Raw genomic sequence first — 13,946 nt, 5'->3', positions numbered from 1 at the left:
CCACTGCACTCCAGCCTGGGCGACAGAGCGAGACTCCGCCTCACAAAAAAAAAAAAAAAAAAAAAAAAAGCTCTATGTAGGGAATCAGTAATAGATGATTGTGGAGACACAGCTTAGGTTACAACCACCAGATGGAGACCCTTAACTATGGGCTGAGTGGAGACGCCCTCTGGTAGGCAAGGAAGCTCCTGAGCCGCACAGGTAAACAGAATTAGCACATGACCCCACAATTCCACTCCTAGGGCTATACCCAAGAGAAGTGAAAACACATGCTACGCCTGCAGTTGGACGTGAACATTTGTAACAGCATTATTCCTAACAGCCAAAAACTGCAAATCCAAATGAAGTACTGAAGGATGTTAGGAAGCTCTCCTTCCATAATGACGTGACTTATAGCCTAGAACAAAATAAAACTCTACTCAGCTAGTTGCAGTGGCACATCCCCGTAATCCCAGCACTTTGGGAGGCCGACAAGGGTGGATCGCTTGAGGCCAGGCGTTCGAGACCAGCTTGGGCAACATGGCGAAACCCCGTCTCTGCTAAAAATACAAAAATTAGCTGGGTGTGTTGGCACACACCTGTAATCCCAGCCACTCGGGAGGCTGAGGCATGAGAATGCTTGAACCTGGAAGGTAGAGGTTGCAGTGAGCTGAAATCGCACCACTGCACTCCAGCTGGGGCCACAGAGCGAGACTCCATCTGAAGAAAACAAAAAAAAATCAAATGGAACCTTTACATCTAACTTGCAGTTTACAAGAAAGGCAGGAGTAGGAGGAAATATGCTGAATGACACCATGAAGCAATCAGATAAACCCCAAAAGTGGGACATTCCAAAGGACAAATGACCCAGTTTCTTCAATAAGGCAACAGTGGGGGGGAAAAGGGGAGGGAGAGGAGGAAAGCTAGATAGTTCTAGATTAAAATAGACTTAGATATAAAGGCAATAGATGAATTTTGGTTGGACTCTTGATTTAGACTGAAACAACTGTAAACAGAGTTTAAAGATATCTGGGACACGACTAAATACTGGGTGTCAGCTGGTACGAAACAATTATGTTTAAGCCTGTTAACAGTACTGTGATTATGTACAAATACATAAACTTGTAGAGACACAATAAAGTACATAAAATTGAAAATGATACATCTATGATTTAAAATATTTCTATAAAGAGCAAATACAACAAAATGCTAATAATCTTTACATCAAGATGTCGGATATAAGGTTGTGCACTGTATTGCTGCATTTTCAATTTTGCATAACGCAAAACTAAAGAAAAAACACATCATCACCAATCTACCTGAAATTTTAGTGCCACTAAAATCTCCCTGTAACCACCAACTTTCCAGTCTGATTTGGTGTGGACTAAGAAACCCAAACCCAAGGCTGGATCTAGAGCTTACCACCTTTTTTTTTTTGAGACGGAGTTTTCACTTTCGTTTCCCAGGCTGGAGTGCAATGGCGTGATCTTGGCTCACTGCAACCTTTGACTCCCAGGTTCAAGCGATTCTCCTGCCTCAGCCTCCTGAGTAGCTGGGATTACAGGCACGTGCCACCATACCCAGCTAATTCTGTACTTTTAGTAGAGACAGGGTTTCTCCATGTTAGTCAGGTTGGTCTCGAACTTCCAACCTCAGGCGATCCGCCTGTCTTGGCCTCTCAAAGTGCTGGGAATACAGGCGTGAGCCACCGCACCGGGCCGAGCTTACCACATTTTTAGTTTCCCATTTGAAATGACTCAACTGTCACAATTCCTATGGGTGGTTTGACACCTGCATTAGAATAGACAAATGTCAGATTACTTTTAAAAGATGACAGCAAAATTCCTAACTTGAAAATCAAATAATAATCAGAAGAAAAGTCTGTCTTTAAAATGAAAGACCTGGCTGGGCGCGGTGGCTCACGCCTGTAATCCCAGCACTTTGGGAGCCCAAGGCAGGCAGATTACGACGTCAGGAGTTCCAGACCAGCCTGGCCAACATGGTAAAACACTGTCTCTACTACAAATACAAAACTTAGCCGGCCTGGTGGCACATACCTGTAGTCCCACCTACTTGGGAGGCTGAGGCAGGAGAATCACTTGAACCCAGGAGGCAGAGGTTTCAGTGAGCCAAGATCATGCCACTGCACTCCAGCCTGGGCAACAGTGAGGCTCTGTCTCAAAAAAAAAAAAAAAAAAAGACAAGACAGACCTATCACTACACTATTTTTTCCTAGTTTGGAAACATATCATCTCTAAACAAAGTTCCCACACAGAGCACTAAGAATGAAATACTACAATAAGAGGCCTTTAAAATTTTATATCTACAAACCTAATTTCAAGAAGTTTAAATTCACTCTCAGAAACACCAATATACAAGATATAATACTCAGAAAAACCAATATTGGAAAGTCTCAGTAATGTCTGACATCAAGAGCTTGTAGATGTGGTGGCAAGTGCCTGTAACACCAGTGCTTTGGGAAGCTGAAGCAGGACTGCTTGAGCTCAGAAGTTTGAGATGAGCCTGGGCAATATAGTGAGACTCCCATCTCTATAAAAATTTAATATATATATCATATATATGTTTTTGGTTTGTTTGAGATGGAGTCTCACTCTGTCGCCCAGGCTGGAGTACAACGGCACAAACTCAGCTTGCTGCAAGCTCCGCCTCCCGGGTTCACACCATTCTCCTGCCTCAGCCTCCCAAGTAGCTGGGACTACAGCCACCCGCCACCACGCCCGGCTAATATTTTTGTATTTTTTGTAGAGACGGGGTTTCACCGTGTTAGCCAGGATGTTCTCGATCACCTGACCTCGTGATCTGCTGGCCTTGGCCTCGCAAAGTGCAGGGATTACAGGGGTGAGCCACCACGCCTGGCCAAAATACATTTTAAAAAAGAGGCTGGATGCAGTGGCTCACATCTGTAATCTCAGCACTTTGGGAAGCTGACGCGGGTGGATCACTTGAGGTCAGAAGTTCAAGACCAGCCTGGCCAACATAGTGAGCTGAGACCCCATCTCTACTAAAAACACAAACATTACCTGGGCATGGTGGCATGCGCCTGTAATCTCAGCTATTTGGGAGGCTGAGGCAGGAGAATCACTTTAACCCGGGAGGAGAAGGTTGCAGTGAGCCGAGATCACACCACTGCACTCCAGCCTGGGCAACAGAGCAAAACTGTCTCAAAAAAATAAAATAAAATAACATAACATAAAATAACAAAATAAAATAAAATAACATAACATAACATAACATAAAAAGAGCATATAGGCCAGGGGCGGAGGCTCCAGCACTTTGGGAGACCAATGTGGGTGGACCACCTGAGGTCAACAGTTCAAGACCAGACTGGGTAACACGGTAAAACCCTGTCTCTCCTAAAAATACAAAAATTAGCTGGGCGCAGTGGTGTGTGCCTGTAATCCCAACTACTCGGGAGGCTGAGACAGGAGAATCCCTTGAGCCCGGGAGGAGGAGGCTGCAGTGAGTCGAGATCACGCCATTGCACTCTGTCTCACAAAAAAAAAAAGAGAGAGAAAAGAGAAGTTCTCTACTCTCCCCCAAACTTTACCTTCATTATCAAGGTTTGGGTCTGCATCTGACTGGGAGAAATTCATGTATTTCTACACAGTACAATCAGACAGACTTAACAGACTGGAACACAAGGCACGAAAAAAGTATTACTCTGTTACACTGGTGTACTGTTCTTTTAAAATTGTGCTTGGCCTGGCGCGGTGGCTCATGCCTGTAATCCCAGCACTTTGGGAGGCCAAGGCGGGCAAATCATGAGGTCAGGATATCAAGACCATCCTGGCTAACACGGTAAAACCCCGTCTCCACTAAAAAAAATACAAAAAAATGAGCCGGGCGTTGTGGCGGGCGCCTGTAGTCTCAGCTACTTGGGAGGCTGAGGCAAGAGAACGGCGTGAATCTGGGAGGGGAAGCTTGAAGTGAGAGGAGATCCCACCACTATACTCCAGCCTGGGCGACAGAGGGTGACTCCGTCTAAAAAAAAAAAAAAACGTGCTCAATTGATCCAGGAAAAAAAAACTGTCTAAATAAGACAACTTTGGTATAATTTCCCTTTAAACTACGGAACCTATTAAAAAATCATTTTAAAACGCACTGTAGATTTTTTTCAATTCTAATCCTCTACTTCTACAGCATTACACTGCTCTCATTTCCTAACAAATATATTAAGATCTGATAAGACGACCTGGGCTGCTTACTCCCGCCTTCTAGGTTCCAGGCACTTAACTTACACACACTTAGGCACTACGCCTAAGTGCACGAGTCAGAAGAGAACTACCTGCTTGGGCATTTCTAGTGAATGCTGCACAGGGAACATCCAGGAGAACCCAAAGAAAGCAGGCTCCAACTCTTAAAAGTCTACAGGCCGCCTTCTACCAGACCTTAACTTTCATTTAGTCAAAATCACAACTAATTTTAACTCACTTTAAAGCTTTCTTGTATTCAGAAACATTCCAAAATGTTACATGAGTAACATATGCCAACACTCCACCAAAGTAAGCCGGCTTTGTAAAGACAAAGAGAAGCAAGATTTTCACAATTTCTGCAACACTAGCTTCAAAATTAGAATAGCCTTACACTGTTCAAATCTTGGCTGTCAAAGCAAAAATAACCCACTCCTTCTTTATCTACAAAAGCTTAAAAATGTGTTCCTGTTATTGCCAAAACCAGAAAGTTTTATTTAATCTAGAATCTTTCATCCACAGTATTTGAGAAAACTGATCTCAAATTACACAAGGATGACCTGAAAGTTTAAGGAGTGGAAACTATATAAACCTTTTTATTTGTAAAGTTTCCTGGCATGCGAAAACACTGCAAAATATTCTTATGTTTTACTTTAATGATTAAACATTAACTCAAACAGCCCATGAGATGCAAATTTCATGTTTACAAACACTATAAAACAGAAATACCCTTATTTGTGGACGTCGTAAAGGCGCACTGCACTCTTTTTTCAAAGTTAACCCAGGATGGGCCACGAAACGTCCTTTCTGAAGGAAATCTTAAAAGCCTGTAATTTAAATCGTGCCTTTTCAAGCTGTAAAGAGAACGCTCAGATTCCGCCAAGCAAAAAAAAAAAAAAATTATCTTTACTTCGTGGGTAGACAAAGTGAGTAGTTACACGTAGGAAATGACTATTGTCACAGCGCTCTACCCCCGTGTTTCACGCTCGCATTCCTGACGGCTGTGACCCCGACCTTTAGGAGAACGCCCCGCGCCGCGAAGCCACCTCGGCCACCTAGGCGGCAGGCCCGCGCCGCCAGGACCGCACCTGCCCGCGTACGTGTCCGGCCGAGCTCCGCCCCCGGCCCCCGCCCGGCCTTGCCCGCGGGACAAAGCGCACCCCAGGCCGGTCCAGACGCCAAGCGACCCCGAGCCGCGGGCCGACCTTGGCACCGCCCCGAGACGGCCGCACAAAGCGCCGCACTTCCGGCCTGGACGCGCAGTCGCCCGCCGCCCGCCCCCACTCACCGCGCCGCGGCGGCGACCTGGGCCTCAGTGACCAGCGCACGCCGGCCCGCGGCGGGCTTGGCCGTGGGGCGAAACGAGGGAGGGCGCGCCGAGGAGACCGGCTACGATAAGAGGCTGACCCTCCGAGCCCCGCGTCTCCGCCGCCTCCCCGGCGCCGCGCTCCCGCTAGCTCGGCTCCGCTTGGCCCGGCCCGCCTCTCCGCAGCCCGCGCTCCCCGCCGACGCTGCGCAGCCACCGGAGTCGTCTACCTCACTTCCGCCCGAGATCGCCGCGACGGGGGCGCGCCAGGCACGTGACTGCACAGCGTGCGCGCTCCCGCCGGCGCCCTCGAGACGCCCGGATGGACGAGCGCGGGGGCGCGCGGAGCGGGCTCGCCCCAGTTGGCGAACGGATCGGGTGTAGCTGTAGTTTTTGCTTTCACTCTCTGTGAAAAAAGTATTTGATTTATATTTTGAGATAGACCCGCGCCGCAGAAACCCTTGTGTGTGCCCGGACGCCAGGACGCGGGCCGCTCAGGCCGCACCCGGGAGTCGAGCATATCCCCCGGGGGTCGGAGCGGGGCGGAGCTCGGATCACGGAGCCTTTGCCAGTGCTGAGGCTGCGGGCGCCCGCTCAGGAGTGCAGATTTTAGAGAATGCAAGTCAGTTTCAAGTGTAGAAGTGCGGAATCATTTATATAGACAGAGTTCAGGAAAGGTGTACTAGAATGTTAGTTTTTTTTTTTGCGACGGAGTTTCGCTCTGTCACCCAGGCTGGAGTGCAATGGCGCGATCTGGCTCACTGCAACCTCCGCCTCCCGGGTTGAAGCGATTCCCTTGCCTCAGGCTCCCGAGTAACTGAGATTCCAGGCGCCCGCCACCACACCTGGCTAATTTTTGTGTTATTGGTAGAGACGGGGTTTCTCCATGTTGGTCAGGTTAGTCTCGAACTCCTGACCTCAGGTCAGCCACCCACGTCAGCCTCCCAAAGTGCTGGGATTACTGGTGTGAGCCACTGCGCCCGGCCAAATGTTAGTATTTTTATGTAAGGCTTAGTATATAGTTACAATGGTTTGATTAGTTCAAGGGGTCTCTCGGGGGGAGGTATGTTTATTATTTCATATTAAAGAGGTGTGTGTCTTAGTGTTTGTGTTTGGGGTGTCGTCTGGTCTGAGCTAGGTACAGGATGACAAAGGAGGGAGTTATTGCAATAAAGATTAGTGACGGAAGGGAGGAGGCCTGGCTCTGGTCTTTTTTCAGTCGTTTATAAAATAAAAACAGCCAGGCGCCGAGGCTCATGCCTGTAATCCCAGCACTATGGGAGGCCGAGGTGGGCAGATCACGAGGTCAGGAGTTCAAACCAGCCTGGCCAACATAGTGAAAAAGCGTTTCTACTAAAATGCAAAATTATCTGGGGTGGTGGCACACATCTGTAATCCCAGCTGCTCAGCAGTCTGAGGCAGGAGAATCTCTTGAATCCGGAAGGCGGAGGTTGCAGTGAGCTGAGATTGTGCCGCTGCACTCCAGCCTGGGCGACAGAGCAAGATCCGTCTCACAAAAAAAAAAAAAGAAAAAAAGATATAAATGTGTAACCATGGAATCATAAAAGGACAAGAAGAAAACATGGGGAAATTCCTTTTTAGTATTGGAGTAAAGAAGGCCTTTCTACGTATTACTTGAAATCCAGAAGTCATGACTATCAAAAGCTTTGGTCGGCAAAAAGCACCATAAGCAAAGTCAAAAGATAAATGATTAACAAGGAAGAAATAGTCCCAACTCATGTAATAGACAAAGCTAATCTCTTTAATATTCCAAAAGCTTCCAGAAGTCAACAACAAAAAGCCCTACCACCCAATGGAAAAATTAGAGTTCACAGCAAAGGACTAAGCCTGGCTGTTAGTCATATGAAAAATATCCCATTTCACTTCTATAAAGACCAATGCAAGTTAAAACTCTTTGAGACAGCAGTGTTCACTGTGATTGGCAAGCATCCAAAAAATTGACAATGCTATTGATAAGGCTGCCAGGAAGCTGGCACTCAGACATTGCTGGATGGGAAAGGGGATCATCTGATGATGTGTGTCAAAATGAATACACAATGTTTTATTCAACAACTGCACGTCTGGCAGTTTGCCTACAGAGATACTCATAGATGTGTGAAATGAAATGAGTTCACGCCTATTAATTGCAGCATTGTGCATAGTAGCAAAATACTGGAAACAAACCCTAGTGTCTGCACCTAGGGAAATGACTGAGTAAACTCTGGTTCATCATGCAGTGAAATAGCGTATAACTTGAAAAAGAAATGGGGAAACTTTGTATGTACTGAAATGAAAATATCTCCAAGGTAGACTTTTCAATGAAAAAAACCAAGTATGAAACTGCGTGTAAGAATGTTACGTAAAAAGGTAGAAATGAAAAAATATATCTGTATTTATTTACATTTACAGAATATTGTCATATTTACAGAAATACCAAAAAGTAGCCAAAAATCTACCAGTAACGGTTATCTGTGATAGGACTGGGAAAAAAAAGTGGGCCCTGAGCAGATAGGGGACAGAGGTGAGAAAGATAATTTCCATGTTTGGGTTTTTTTTTTTTTAATTTTTGCACCATGTGAATATATATATTACCTACTCTAAAATTAAATTAAAAAATAGAAATCTCAGCCAGGCGTGGTGGCTCACACCTGTAATCCCAGCACTTTTGGAGGCTGAGGTGGGCGGATCACGAGGTCGGGAGATGGAGACCATCCTGGCTAACACGGTGAAACCCCGTCTCTACTGAAAATACAAAAAAATTAAGCAGGCCTGGTGGCACGTGCCTATAGTCCCAGCTACTCGGGAGGCTGAGGCAGAAGAATCGCTTGAACCCGGAAGACAGAGGTTGCAGTGAGCCGAGATCACGCCACTGCACCCCAGCCTGGCAACAGAGTGGGACTCCGTCTCAAAATAATAAGAAGAAGAAGAAGAAGAAAATATCATATATTTTTGATGGGAGTATAAAATGGTATAATCACTTTGGATGAAGTTGTAATCATTTCTTATGAAACGAAACATCCGAAGAGGAGGCAGGCAGATCATGATGTCAGATCGAGACCATCCTGGCTAACACGGTGAAACCCCATCTCTACTAAAAATATAAAAAAAAAAAAAAAAATTAGCCGGGCGTGGTGGCAGGTGCCTGTTGTCCTACAGCAGGACGAACTGCAGACAAAACTCCTCAAACACTGGATTAAAGAAGGAAGAGGTTTTTTTATTCGGCCAGGAGCGTCGGCAGACTCGCGTCTTAAGAGCCGAGCTCCCCAAAAAAGAAATTCCTAGCCCTTTTAAGGGCTTACAATTCTAAGGGGTCCACGTGAAAAGGGCATGATAAGTCAAGTAAATGTGAGGAACGTGACTGGGGCTACATACATCAGCTAGTAGAACAAAAAGTTTTATAGTGCTTTCTCATACAATGTCTGGAATTTACAGATAACACCAGTAGTTTTGGTCAGGAGTGGTTGTTGTTGTTGTTGTTATTATTATTATTATTATTATTATTATTATTTTAACCACAAGGGCCAGGTGGTGGCACCAAGGTCATCTAGCTATTTATCTTACTTTTGTTTCTTTCCAACTTTGCTTTCCCCCTTCTCTCCTGTGTTATAAACTAGGGAAAAGGGGAGGTGAGGGAGAAGCTGGGAGGGACGGCAGGAGAAGTGGTGGGCGCCTGTAGTCCCAGCTACTCGGGAGGCTGAGGCAGGAGAATGGCGTGAACCCGGGAGGCGAAGCTTGCAGTGAGCCGAGATCGCGCCATTGCACTCCAGCCTGGGTGACAGAGCGAGACTCCGTCTCAAAAAAATAAAAATAAAAATAAAGAAACTAAACATCCGGCCTGGTGTGGTGGCTGAAGCCTGTAATCCCAGCAGTTTGGGAGGCGGAGGCATGCAGATCACCTGAGGTCAGGAGTTCCAGACCAGCCTGGCCAACGTGGTGAAACCTCGTCTCTACTAAAAATACAAAAATTAGCTGGACGTTGTGGTGGCCACCTGTAATCCCAGCTACTCAGGAGGCTGAGGCAGGAGCATCGCTTGAACCCGGGAGGCAGAGGTTGTAGTGAGCCAAGATCACGCCACTGCACTCCAGCCTGGGTGACAGAGCGAGACTCTGTCTCTAAAAAAATACATAAACAAACAAACATTGGCCAGGTGCAGTGTCTTACGCCTGTAAGCCTGTAATTCCAACACTTTGAGAGACCAAGGTGGGCGGATTGTTTGAGCCCAAGGGTTTGAAATCACCCTGGGTAATATATCAAGAGCCCCGTTTCTACAAAAAAAAAATAATAATAATACAGGCTGGGTGCGGCGACTCACAACTGTAATCCCAGCACTTTGGGAGGCCGAGGTGGGTGGAACACCTGAGGTCAGGAGTTCGAGACCAGCCTGGCCAACATGGTGAAACCCATCTCTACTAATAATACAAAAATTAGCCAGGAGTGGTGCCACGCGCCTGTAGTCCCAGTTACTGGGGAGGCTGAGGCAGAAGAATCGCTTGAATCCAAGAGGCAGAGGTTGCAGTGAGCCGAGATCACATCACTGCACTCCAGCCTGGGTGACACAGAACAGTGAGACTCTGTCTCCAAAAAACAAAACAAAAATTAGCTGGATGTGGTGTTGTACTCTGTTGTCCCAGCTACTGGTAGGGGGTGAGTAAGGAGAGAGGATTGTCAAGCCCAGGGGGTGGAGACTGCAGTGAGCTGTGATGGTGCTACTGCACTCCAGCCTGGGTGACAAAGCAAGTCTCTGTCTTAAAACAAAGGTCAAAAATTCGAGACCAGCCTGGCCAATATGGTGAATCCCCATCTCTGATAAAAATACAAAAATTAACTGGGCATGGTCATGGGCACCTGTAATCCCAGTTACTCGGGAAGCTGAGGGTGGAGAATTGCTTGCATCCAAGAGACAGAGCTGGCAGTGAGCTGATGTCATGCAACTGCACTCCAGCCTGGGCAGCAGAGCGAGACTCTATCTGAAAAAACAAAACAAAACCAAAACAAACAACAAAAAAACTACACATCTCTCTTATCACTCAGCAAATTGTACCAAAGAGGATTGCAATCATGTATCCATGCAAAGACTTGGACAGAAATGTTCATTACGGTTTTATTGATAATAGCCTCAAACAGGAAAGCATTCATGCATCTATCATCAGAACAGCTAAACAATCTCAGGGATATGCTGGGGCCCCTAGCGTAAGCCAAAGGACAAATTTCCAGGAATTTTGTAAGCGCTTTGTGAAACGCAGTCAATATTAAAAATTATATTGTGTAGGCCGGGTGCGGTGGCTCAAGCCTGTAATCCCAGCACTTTGGGAGGCCGAGACGGGCGGATCACAAGGTCAGGAGATCAAGACCATCCTGGCTAACATGGTGAAACCCCGTCTCTACTAAAATACAAAAAACTAGCCGGGCGAGGTGGCAGGCGCCTGTAGTCCCAGCTACTCCGGAGGCTGAGGCAGGAGAATGGCGTGAACCCAGGAGGCGGAGCTTGCAGTGAGCTGAGATGCGGCCACTGCACTCCAGCCTGGGCGACAGAGCAAGACTCCGTCTCAAAAAAAAAAAAATTATATTGTGTAAATTTAATATTAAAAACAAAGGGAATGTATGATCAAAATGCATTCCTGCTGGGCGTGGTGGATCATGCCTGTAATCACAGTACTTTGGGAGGCCGAGATGGGCAGATCACGAGGTCAGGAGTTCGAGATCAGCCTGGCCAACATGGTGAAACCCCATCTCTACTAAAAATACAAAAAATTAGTCAGGCGTGGTGGCAGGCGCCTGTAATCCCAGATACTCAGGAGGCTGAGGCAGGAGAACCCCTTGAACCTGGGAGGCTGAGCTAACAGTGAGATGAGATCGCGCCACTGCACTTCAGCCTGGGCGACAGGAGGAGACTCTGTCTCAAAAAACAAACAAACAAGAAACAACAACAACAAAAAAAAAACAAAATGCAGGCAGGGCACGGTGGCTCACGCCTGTAATCCCAACACTCTGGGAGGCCGTGACGGGTGGATCACAAGGTCAGGAGATCGAGACCATCCTGGTTAACAAAAAACTAGCCAGGCGTGGTGGTGGGCGCCTGTAGTCCCAGCTACTCAGGAGGTTGAGGCATGAACCCAGGAGGTGGAGCTTGCAGTGAGCTAAGATCATGCCACTGCACTCTAGCTTGGGAGACAGAGCAAGACTCCGTTTCAAAAAACAACAACAACAACAACAAAATGTATTCCTTCCTAGTGACTTTATTATACGCCCTTGAGGCTCCTTGCATCTATTGTACCTGTCTGTGGACATGCCGTATAGCACTATGCTGCTGGCCTTCCCGGCTCTCTCCCTTCAGTTAGTTTGAGACCAACCTGGGCAATATATGGAGACCACCCCCCATCACTACAAAAAATAAAAAAATTAGATAGGGGCTGGGTGTGGTGGCTCATGCCTGTAATCTCAGCACCTTTGGAGGCAGAGGCAGGAGGATCACTTGAGTCCAGGAGTTGAAGACCAGCCTGAGCAATATAATGAGACCCTGTCTCTATTTAAAAAAATTTAATTTAATTTAAAAACAATTAGTTGGGTGTGGTGGCACACACTGTAGTCCCAGCTACTCTGGAGACTGAGGTGAGAGGATCGTTTGAGACCTAGAGTTCAAGGCTGCAGTGAGCCGTGTTTATGCCACTGTACTCTAGCTTGTGCAACAGAGTGAGACCGTGTCTTAAGAAATAAAAAAACAGAAGGGCCAGGCGCAGTGGCTCATGCCGTAATTCCAGCACATTGGGAGGCTGAGGTGGTCAGTAGTTCGAGACTAGCCTGGCCAATATGGTGAAACTCCGTCTCTACTAAAAAATACAAAAATTAGACAGGTATGATGGCGTACGCCTATAGTCTCAGCTACTCAGGAGGCTGAGGCAGGAGAATCGCTGAAATCCAGGAAGCAGAGGTTTCAGTGAGCCGAGATCACTCCACTGCACTCCAGCCTGGGCAACAGAGCGAGACTCCATCTCAAAAACAAACAAACAAAAAACAAACAGAAAGTATTTGGGGTTCAGGGCTTTGGATTCAAAATGGGAGGCCAAGAACTCATTTGGTTCCTCCATAGATGCCTGTGAAATAGGTGACAGATGTTCAACAGTAAATAAGCAACACGCCAGATTGAAGTAGCAGTAGAGGCTCAGGTGGGCTGGAGGAGAAAGGGCACTCACTTTCCTGTGGATGGTTGAAATAGGCAGAAAAGGCTGCAACCGAAAGCAGGGAGTGAAGGGGGAGAGAAACTGCAAGGCTGCTTGTGCCACAGCTGTGCCCTTTTTCATTTCCTCATTCTTATATGCATGGGCAGCGTCCTGTTTATAGTGGGCGAAACCCCAACTACTATCCTCAAAAGAAATGGATTCCACTGTCTTTGGCCAGGCGTGGTGGCTCATGCCTGTAATCCCAGCATTTTGGGAGGCCGGGGCTGGGAGATCACCTGAAGTCGGGAGTTCGAGACCAGCCTGACCAATCTGGAGCAACCCTGTCTCTACAAAAAATACAAAATCAGTCGGGTGTGGTGATGCATGCCTGTAATATTAGCTACTCAGGAGGCTGAGGCAGGAGAATCGCTTGAACCTGGGAGGCGGAGGTTGCGGTGAGCCAGGATCGAGCCATTGCACTCCAGCCTTGGCAATAAGAGTGAAACTCCGTCTCAAAAAAAAGAAAGGAAGGAAGGAAGGAAGGAAGGAAGGAAGGAAGGAAGGAAGGAAGGAAGGAAGGAAGGAAGGAAGGAAAGAAAGAGATTCCACTGTCTGAAGAAAACCATGGCTTCTTAGTAGATGTTGAGGACAAAATGAAGTAAAATTTAGGCATGCAAAAACTCATTATTTCCCACCCCAAAAGGCAGTTCCAGAATTTCTGTATAGGAGAAGCAAAGGTGCAACCAGCATGCTGGAACGGCTTCCTAGGCTGCACTCTGCATTGCTTGCCCCTGCTGTTCTCATTAGTGCTGTGTGTCTGTTTGGGATGAATCTGGGTGTTGGTAAACATTGTGGGGCAGCTGAAATCCTACTGTTCCACCCTAAGTACCACCTTGGCTACTTTTATACATATAAAAAATTTCAGCTGGGTGCAGTGGCTCACGCCAGTAATCCTAGCACTTTAGGAGGCCGAGGTGGTTGGATCATGAGGTCAGGAGATCGAGACCATCCTGGCTAACACGGTGAAAACCCTTCTCTACTAAAAATACAAAGAATTAGCCGGGCGTGGTGGCGGGTGCATGTATTCCCAGCTACTCGGGAGGCTGAGGCAGGAGAATGCTGTGAACCCGGGAGGCAGAGCTTGCAATGAGCCAGGATCGCGCCACTGCACTCCAGCCTGGGCAACAGAGCTAGACTCTATCTCAAAAAAAAGAAAGAAAGAAAGAAAGAAAGAAAGAAAGAAAGAAAGAAAGAAAGAAAGAAAGAAAGAAAGAAAGAAAGAAAGAAAGAAA

General features: G+C 46.9%; 1 protein-coding gene across 4 annotated transcripts in view; it reads right to left on the bottom strand.

Moving 5' to 3' along the window:
* The window catches only part of FAM168B (family with sequence similarity 168 member B), a 39,761-nt gene extending 34,014 nt beyond the window's left edge, over positions 1-5,747 (bottom strand). The window contains exon 1 of one of the 4 annotated variants that reach the window (XM_017887216.1): positions 5,479-5,747. The gene's annotated coding sequence lies outside the window, so the exon portion shown is untranslated. Of the gene's footprint in view, positions 1-5,204; positions 5,416-5,478 lie in introns of those variants that run through there. The other 3 variants (XM_017887219.1, XM_017887217.1, XM_017887218.1) reach the window with 3 other exon arrangements.
* Positions 5,748-13,946: the final 8,199 nt, after the last annotated feature.

This window comes from Rhinopithecus bieti, unplaced genomic scaffold (assembly GCF_001698545.2).
Source record: "Rhinopithecus bieti isolate Rb0 unplaced genomic scaffold, ASM169854v2 scaffold_17222, whole genome shotgun sequence".
Taxonomy (NCBI): domain Eukaryota; kingdom Metazoa; phylum Chordata; class Mammalia; order Primates; family Cercopithecidae; genus Rhinopithecus; species Rhinopithecus bieti.
Note: the sequence above shows the minus strand (reverse complement) of the source record. Positions and strands in the feature narration are given on the sequence as shown.